We start from the raw sequence: 8,254 nt of genomic DNA, 5'->3' as shown, positions 1-8,254 counted from the left end.
TGCATGAATTAAATTTTATTTCTTTGTATGTCGATTGTTGTAATGAGGAGAATGAAGACAACTTATAGGGCAATGTTCCTTTTTTAGCTTTTCTTAACATAGCATGTTTATTTGGGAATTTACCTTCCACCTTGTCCAAGAAATGAGGTTGGGCGTTGGCCGTTTTCAGCACGTCCTGGCTGAGGACTGTGACAGCTCCACTCACGTGCCTCTCTGTCCCTCTACAAGTCTTCCCTGACGACGGTCCAGTTTTACCGTTTAAAATGTAACAGTGACCAAAGCAAATCCCCCCAAAGCTAAGCTACCAGGCTTATAAACAAAACGTTTTTGTTGTTGTTTGTTTGCCTGCTTTTTGTTTGTTTTTTAATCTGATGAGAAGCTCTGATGAGCAAAGCTGGCCGGCTGCACTCTTGCAGCCGCATCTCTGATCCTTTCTAGTTTCCTATCCACCTACCCACTCCCACCTGACGCAGACAGAGCCTGATTTCTGCCCTCCACACCCTGGACATGAGTTAACCGCGCCTCCGGCCCCTCCTGGATTTTTAAAAGGACACTGCCCTGGTCGGTCATTGCCAGGCGCCTCCGCAGTCTGGAGCAGACACCAGAGCATCCCTCCCACTGGGCGTACAGTACGGACGAGCTGAGTAAACTCGGATTTTTGGCTGCCTTTTCTGCTAGGGTGGGTGGGGAAAGATGTGTCCTCCAAGCGTTCACGGTAGAACCTCTGACCCTCTGTCTCCCCCTGCCCCCCAACTCTCTCTCTCTCTCTCTCTCTCTCTTTCTCTCAAGGTGTAGGAGCTCTCCTTTTCCAGACCAGAGAGGGGCGCCTTTCCTGTTCCCTTACCCCTCACCCACCGATTTTTTTTTTTAATGGGGGAAAAAATCCTAGCCGCGAGTAATAGCGAGTGGATCTGCTCCGAGCTGAATGAATGGAAGCTGCGGGGCAGGCCTGCGCGGACGGCCACCCTGCCCACGATGCGGTCCCCTCGCGGCCTGTAGGGCCCTCGCCAGCCCCTCGCCCTCCTCCCGCCCCGGGCAGAGGCCGCCGCCAGCTCCGCACCCGACGCCGAGGCCGCGGCGGCCGAGGGGAAGGTCGGAGGGAGGGTGGTTTCCTCCCGCCCCACACCCAGTCTCCGAGCCGGATATATAGAGTGTCACGTTTGGGAACCGAAAGACAAGAGCAGCTTCCTCGTGGCCGGAGCACTTCCCGGAGCCCCGGGGAAGGACCGGGATTTAGAGGACCACTAGTTGAGCCCGCCCCGCGCCGGAGGAGCAGGTACTCAGGGTCGCAGCCGGGCCGCGGGAGCGCCCACGCCTCCGCCGGCGAGGAGCCGGCCGGGGTGGCCGGGAGGCAGGGCTCGGCGGGGTCTGCAGAGAGGACGAGGCAGCAGCGCGGCCCCGCGGCAGGGTGGGCTCGGGCCCCGGCGGGGTCTGCAGAGAGGGCGAGGCAGCCGCGGGGCCCCGCTGCAGGGTGGGCTCGGGCCCCGGCGGGGAGACGCGCGGTTTCCGCGGCTCTGCCCCGGAGCTGCCCCCGGCCGCCCTCAGCCATCCGGCCGCGGCTTAGGCGCGCTGGGCGCCGGCATCGTCCGCCAAGGTGGGTCACGCGGGGGCGGGAAGGGCGCGCGTGACGGGAACGGGCAGACTGGGCTAACTTGGGAGCCGCGCCGCGGCCGCGGGCCCGGGGAAACAGAGGCGCCGGCCGGGTCTGGCGGAGGCCTCCTCGGCCCCCGGGGCTGTTCCAGGAGAGAGCAGGGCCACGTGGGGCGCGGTGGCCGCCCTCCCTGCGCCCTGGACTGTCGGGGCGCGCTTTCCGGCCCCTAGTCCCATCCCGGGCTGTGCACGACCGGACCCTCCCACCCGGGCCTCGCCGGGTACCGAGCCCCAGGCTGAAAAGGGCCGGAGCGGTCCCGGGGCGGCCGGGGCGGGGTCTGTCCCCGTCCGAAGTTTTCCACCTCTTCCTGAGGGGCCTGGGCGTCTTGGAGGTAGCAGGGGAGCAGGTACCAGATTCCAAGGGGTGTAGATGGCTTGAGGGAAGGCTGCTGGCACCCCTGGCGATTACTCACGGGGCAATTCCATTCAGTTAAAAGAATTAATGACCGACTTCATCCTAGAAACCTCCTACTTTTCACTTGGTGGGATGAGTAGAATTATGAACACTTATTCTTCGAAGGATGAGTTACCAGGTGTGAGCAACCAAGGTTCTCTCTGGACCTGCCAGAGCTTCGGCGGCTGGTTGAATCATGTAGATTGTCCCATTGTGCCATGAACAAGGACAAGAGTGGGAACAGCAGACTGACCAGGAACTCAAGTGAATCGTGCTTTTCTGCTTGTTAGAGGCTGCATCAAGAGAAGTTTGACACTCTGTGCAAGTGGATATTTGAGAATTTCCCTGCTGTTTCAGTTACCCATCTCTCTGTATCCCCATTCATATGAGTTGGAGATTTGGCTGGGGAGCATATCTAGTCTAAACGGGCAAAGAGACTAAATAAAATTTTAAGGCAGCCACTCAGACTGAAGGAGCAGGGCTTTCAGCAAAATCCGCTATTAGGGATATTTGTGTGTGAGACTTATAGGAGATGGCCATGGGGTTTTACCAGCCGGACTCAAGAGTTGCAGCATTTCTTCCGTAGTATTTCTCGGGATGCAGGTCTTCAGAGCACTCTTTCCCTGTTTCTGAGGGCATCTTCTGAACCTGCTTTAACAAATGCCTACTTTACTCCTATTTCTAACGTTGGGTTATAATTATCTATAACATCGATATAAATCAGCACGAGTTGGTAAATCTTACATTTCTCCTTAACTTAAAAGAGGGAGCGTGACATCTAATTACAGAAGAAGAAGGAGAAGCTTCCTTTAAGGGAGTAAAAATAAATAAAATAGCTCCTACTTGGGTATATCACTTTGGGGTTTGTGAAGAACGTCATCATCTTGATGTCTCACCATTCCCTTTCCTATCTTCTGAAGGTACATTCAGATGTTATTTCTTTCTGACAACATCTGGGCAGCCTTAAGAATTCTTTGTCTTTGCATTAATACTTGTGCACCCATGAAAACTCACGCATGTACAAATAGTCTCTGAAGGAACATGCACCTGCTGTCCCTGCCAGTCTCTTGTGACTCTGTGTTTGGTCTCTTTGAGAACATTTATTACTCTTGAAGAAGCATTCTTAATGCTTTATTTTGTTAACAGACCACTTAAGGATCTGATGAAAGCTATGGAATATGAAAAAGAAGCATATACATATTAACAGAATTCTGCCTACAATTTCAGGCTCTCACAGCCTCCCTGATACTTAATCACCCAGATGTTAGAGGTTCAGAGGCCTCAGGCAGGGCCAGCTCACAGGGCCCAATACTTGGAAAAGGGCCCTGCACTTGGTTTAATGTTCTGCTGTCGCTTTCAGCTGTCTTAGTAATTTTCAAACAAGGAACTCCAAATTTTCATTTTACACTAGACCCTGCAAATTCTGTAGCCAGTCCTGAGGCCAGGTTCACAAGCCTGTTCTGTCACTTCCTGAATAACAACCCTGTCTCAGCCATCCTACACTGCAGGTAAATTCTCTGACACAAACGGAAAGTTAGCTGCTGCATGCTTCTGTCATTAAGTCCTTCTACGCCCAATTTCCTCATTGACAAAATAAAGATAACAGACAATATCTACTACTCTATTCATCTTAAAGAGTCATTGTGAAAACAGATAGGTAAAAAGAGCTAATAATTGTAAAACTGTCGACTTACCTTGAAGAGTACTATACTAACAAAGACAGTATTGTTACAGGCTTAACTTTTCTAATCCATGTTTCAGAAGTAGCTTGAGGAAGGCTGGTTAAGTACATTAACAGGGTTGCAGAACCTTTATAACCCTTATATTTTGGTGGGAGAAAAAATAAAACAAAAAGTAGCTACGGTTTGTGGTATTTTAAATATTCCTTAAAAGTCTTTATTTGGTCAAGACTGGAACTGGCAACTAAAAGTACAGAATACCTTCCTGGATCCCAAAGATACTTCCTGAATTAAATTGATGTTTCAGTGGAATTCATCCAAAATTGAACAATGAAAAACTGAGTCATTGATTGAAATTTTTGAGAAGGTATCCTTTTTGCCTCATTTAACTTTTAAATATTCATACTTTCAAAACCTTGAGCAAGGCACTCTTTTAAATATTCTGGGAGATACTTGGCAATATAAAGTACACCTAGTCCCCTACCAAGTTGTCTTCACCTTCTGTACCATTGGGGGAGGAACTTAGAAACCCTGGGCCTGTCCTCTTTCCCCACACTCCTCCCTTTATTGCTTCTCTCTGACCTCAGAACTTATCCTTTCCACAGCTTTCATTCCCAGTATGATGGCAACACACCCAGAAGGGTTGAGGAAGAAAATAGAGTAAAAGGAAATGGGTCAAACTTCCGTATCAAAGTCTTAAAATAGGGGCACCAGAGAAGGTAGATGGAGACTCCTTTCATGCAGCACTCTGTGCAGAGGCGTGCTGTGAACTTTAGGGTATGAAGTACCAAGTCCTGTACTCGATAGATTTATGACATCATTGGCAAGACGAAATATGTAAATATAAGGTGTTAATTAACATAACAGATACATTGTTAAGAGGCAATATAAGATTAGGCACCAAATGAATGGTACAGAAAATAAGTGCCATGAGTTCCCAAGAAGAGAATAAAATAAACTGAAATGGTTAGAGAAGCGTAAGAGGAGAGTTACATGAGATGGCCTTAAAATTCCACTCCTAATAGAAATGAATGATTGAACCTTCTGGGTGATAATTGTGCAAAAGATGAAAATCTGGATGGAACTAATGTTTCATGTAAGGAAAAGGCAGGAGATAAAACGAAGAGAAATTTCCACTGGTTAGCTTCAGTCGTGTAATACATAATTATTAAGCCCATTCTGTGACCAGACACAATGCCAATTTTTCTGCATTTAGTGTGGAATAAAGCAGATGTGTCCCCTATCCTTTTGGATCTCACAGGCATTTAAAAAATAAACATATAATAAGAAAATTTTGGAAGTAGCATGGAGAATAACAGGTGCAATGAAAAAACCAGGGGTTGACTCAGATTTGGTGGTTTGTGAAGGTCTCTGACAAAGAAAGATTTAAATTGATATTTGAAGGAAGCATAGGGATTAACTTGGCAAAAAGAAAAAAAAAGAATGGAGGGAAAAGCAATCTGGGCAGAGGAAATAGCAAGTAGGAAGACTGTAAGGAAAGGAAAAACCTGGAAGTGTTCAAGGAACAGAAAGAAGGCACGTGTTTTGGGTGAGGGAGTTGCTGAGAGGCCGGACGTGTGTGTGTGTGTGTGTGTGTGTGTGTGTGTGTGTGTTGGGGGGTGGCTAGGCAGGAACCTGGTCATGTAGATCCTCACAGATCTTGATAAAGATTCTGAATTTTATTTTAATGAGAAGCTTTTGAAGACTTTGAAGCCAGAGACTAATTTAAATTTTAAGACCTTTGTGGCTGCAATTAGGAGAATGGACGAGCGGGATCAGGGGTTGGAAGTAGGACAGAGCTGGTGATGGTGTGGACAGGCAAGATGGAGAGAAGTGGGCAGACTTGAAGTGCATTTCAGAAGTAGAATTGATAGACCTTGGTGATAGATCGGCGATGAGAAGTGGCTAAGCAAAGAAGTGTGATAATAAATTCCTCCAGTAGATACTGCTCTATGTTTATAATCCAAAACCATAGTCTCCTGATGCATAAGATTTAGAGTTGCCACAGAAGAGCTGAAAAGTGACATGGAAACTGATAACGCTGCCTGGTATCTCTGGAAAGTGTGCCAGGCTGTTGGGATAGAGGTGAGCGAGCAGAAGATAATATGTGTTTCATATTATCATTTCTACTGTTGAGATTATCAATGAACTGTGCACGAACTTTATAATTTTTAAGAGGTTACCACCGAAACAAATATGACTTCTGTCTTTCTGACTTGAGCACACTGATGGCACATGGGGTAATCTCCTAAAATGACGAAAACCCGGAGAGAAAAGTCTGATCCCCACCAAAGTGATTGATCTACAACATAAGTTACTCCCCTGCTTAGAAGCTTTCCATTCTTCCACCTTGTCTGTATCAGTGTCCCAAAATGCAGTCTGTGGACCATTAGTTTCTCGGGATATTAATAACAGTCAAGTGAAGAAAAAAAACTTCCCTCATCACATAAGCTTGAGAAACACTTAATTTAACCTAGTTAAGCAGTCTTATTGTGGGAATCCTCAAAGCCTTTAACATACTGATAATGCACTTTAAGAATCATCAAGAAAGAAGAGATATTTTATGCTGCATTTCCTAAACTTACTTGACCTTGAAATGCTTTTTTTGGCAGAACATCTAACAGAGTCAGCATTCAGCATAACACACTTTGGGAAATGCTGCCCTATATTAATAGATTAAACCTTTTAACATCCACAGCTGTCTATTAACCATCAGCTTCTCTCATGTCTTTCATGCTACTGCTTAGTTGGAAGGAAGCAGAAGACCGGAATTGAACTGACTCTGTTAATAAGTTCTGAGTTGATGATGAAAACAATTCTAACATATGGATAATAGATGAAGAGATATTCACAAGCAAGGTCTGCAGTCTGACTAAAAACAATTTTTAAAAAATTTTAACTTCTACTTCCCTGGCAAGGCTATGCAGGACCTCTCGGAGGTCTAGATGTACACGTGAGAAAGCTGAAGTCTAGATGTACACGTGAGAAAGCTGAAGCATAGACAATGGGGAAGATTTCACAGGACGTTTTGTGTCCCATGGGAGGTCTGAGCCTTATTTGATGTTCATAGTATATCCCCGGCAGCGCAACACAGTGTGAATACATAGGACGTCTGTAGGAGCAATGATTTTGCACTGAATCTTATACATCTTCTTTACTGGTCCCCAGCACATCTGCATGGTGGTGGGATCGAGCCAGAAGTGTGATTTATGACCAAAGAATAACCAGCAGAGCAGAGCAGAAGAGACAAGTTCAAACAGCTATGGACTCTGGCCACGGCTTCATCCACCTGGTGCTCTAGCTTAGGGGTTAGCAAACTATGGCCTGAGGGCCAAATCTGAATCCTGCCTATTTTTGTATATCTCTTGGGCTAAGAATAGTGCTTATATTTTTAAGTGGTTGAAAAAAATCAAAAGAAGAATAATGTTCTCTGGCAAATGAAAATTATATGAAATTCAAATTTCAGTATCCATGAGTGAAGTTTTATTGGAAATCAGACAGTGCCGTGCACCTATTCGTCCTATTGTCTATGGCTGCTTTGGGACTCCACGTAATGAGTAGCTGTGATTTGCAAAGCCTAATATATTTACCATCTGGCCCGTTAACATAAAATGTTTGCTGGCCCCTGCTCTAGGCTACTAAACTCACTGGCCATAGATAATTTTAATAGATTTGTTTTATTTATTAGGGGTAGTCTTAGTTCAAGCTGCTATAACAAAGTACCATAGACTGGGTGGCTTATAAACAACAAAAATTTATTTCTTACTGTTCTAGAGGCTGCGGGTCCAAGATGAAGGCACCAGCAGATGTGCTGTCTGGTGAGAACAACTTCCTGGTTCATAGATGTCCTTCTCTCCATTGTAACTTCACATGGTGGAAGGAGCAAGGGGGTTCTCAGGAGTCTCTTTTATAAGGGCACTAATCCCATTCACAAGGGATCTGCCCTTATGACCTAATCACCTCCCAGAGGCCCCACCTCCATACACCATCACACTGGAGACTAGATTTCAACATACACATTTTGGGAGGACTGAAACATTCAGTCCATGTCAAGGTAGAAATACAAATAGGTAAACTGACGGTCTAGAAGCTCCTCAAAAGTTATTACCATCGGAGTCATGACAATGCCATTTATTGTGGATTAGTGTAGCTAGTGTTAGCTGCCAATGTGAGGTGCAGAAGACAGTCTTGCAGGTGATAGCTTTTGAAAGTTATTCAAACATTTGAATTCATATGTAAAGGATGGGGCCTCAGATAAACATACCCAGCATCTAAGAGGTAGAGGGGGTAATTAACACCAATATTACTTAGCTGTTGAAGTCTGCTACCTCTAAGCATGGATCTTCTGTGAGTAGTCACCTCTGAATTTTATTTCAATAAAGCAAATCTGTCTTTTATTAATGCATCCTTTTTGTGAAGAGTGATGGTTTAAGGGTGACACTCTTAAGTTTGGGGTGACAAATATATTTTTTGTCATCCCCACCACATGCCTATTTTATTTATTTACTAATTATTTTTTATACATCTTTAT

General features: G+C 45.8%; 1 protein-coding gene across 3 annotated transcripts in view; it reads left to right on the top strand.

Moving 5' to 3' along the window:
- The first annotated feature begins 715 nt into the window (after positions 1 to 715).
- Positions 716 to 8,254, top strand: part of FAR2 (fatty acyl-CoA reductase 2) — a 137,646-nt gene continuing 130,107 nt past the window's right edge. The window contains exon 1 of one of the 3 annotated variants that reach the window (XM_019935817.3): positions 716 to 1,276. The gene's annotated coding sequence lies outside the window, so the exon portion shown is untranslated. The other 2 variants (XM_073788891.1, XM_073788890.1) reach the window with 2 other exon arrangements.

The sequence above is a fragment of the Tursiops truncatus genome, chromosome 11 (genome assembly GCF_011762595.2).
Source record: "Tursiops truncatus isolate mTurTru1 chromosome 11, mTurTru1.mat.Y, whole genome shotgun sequence".
Classification (NCBI taxonomy): domain Eukaryota; kingdom Metazoa; phylum Chordata; class Mammalia; order Artiodactyla; family Delphinidae; genus Tursiops; species Tursiops truncatus.
This window is presented reverse-complemented; position numbering and strand designations above follow the sequence as displayed.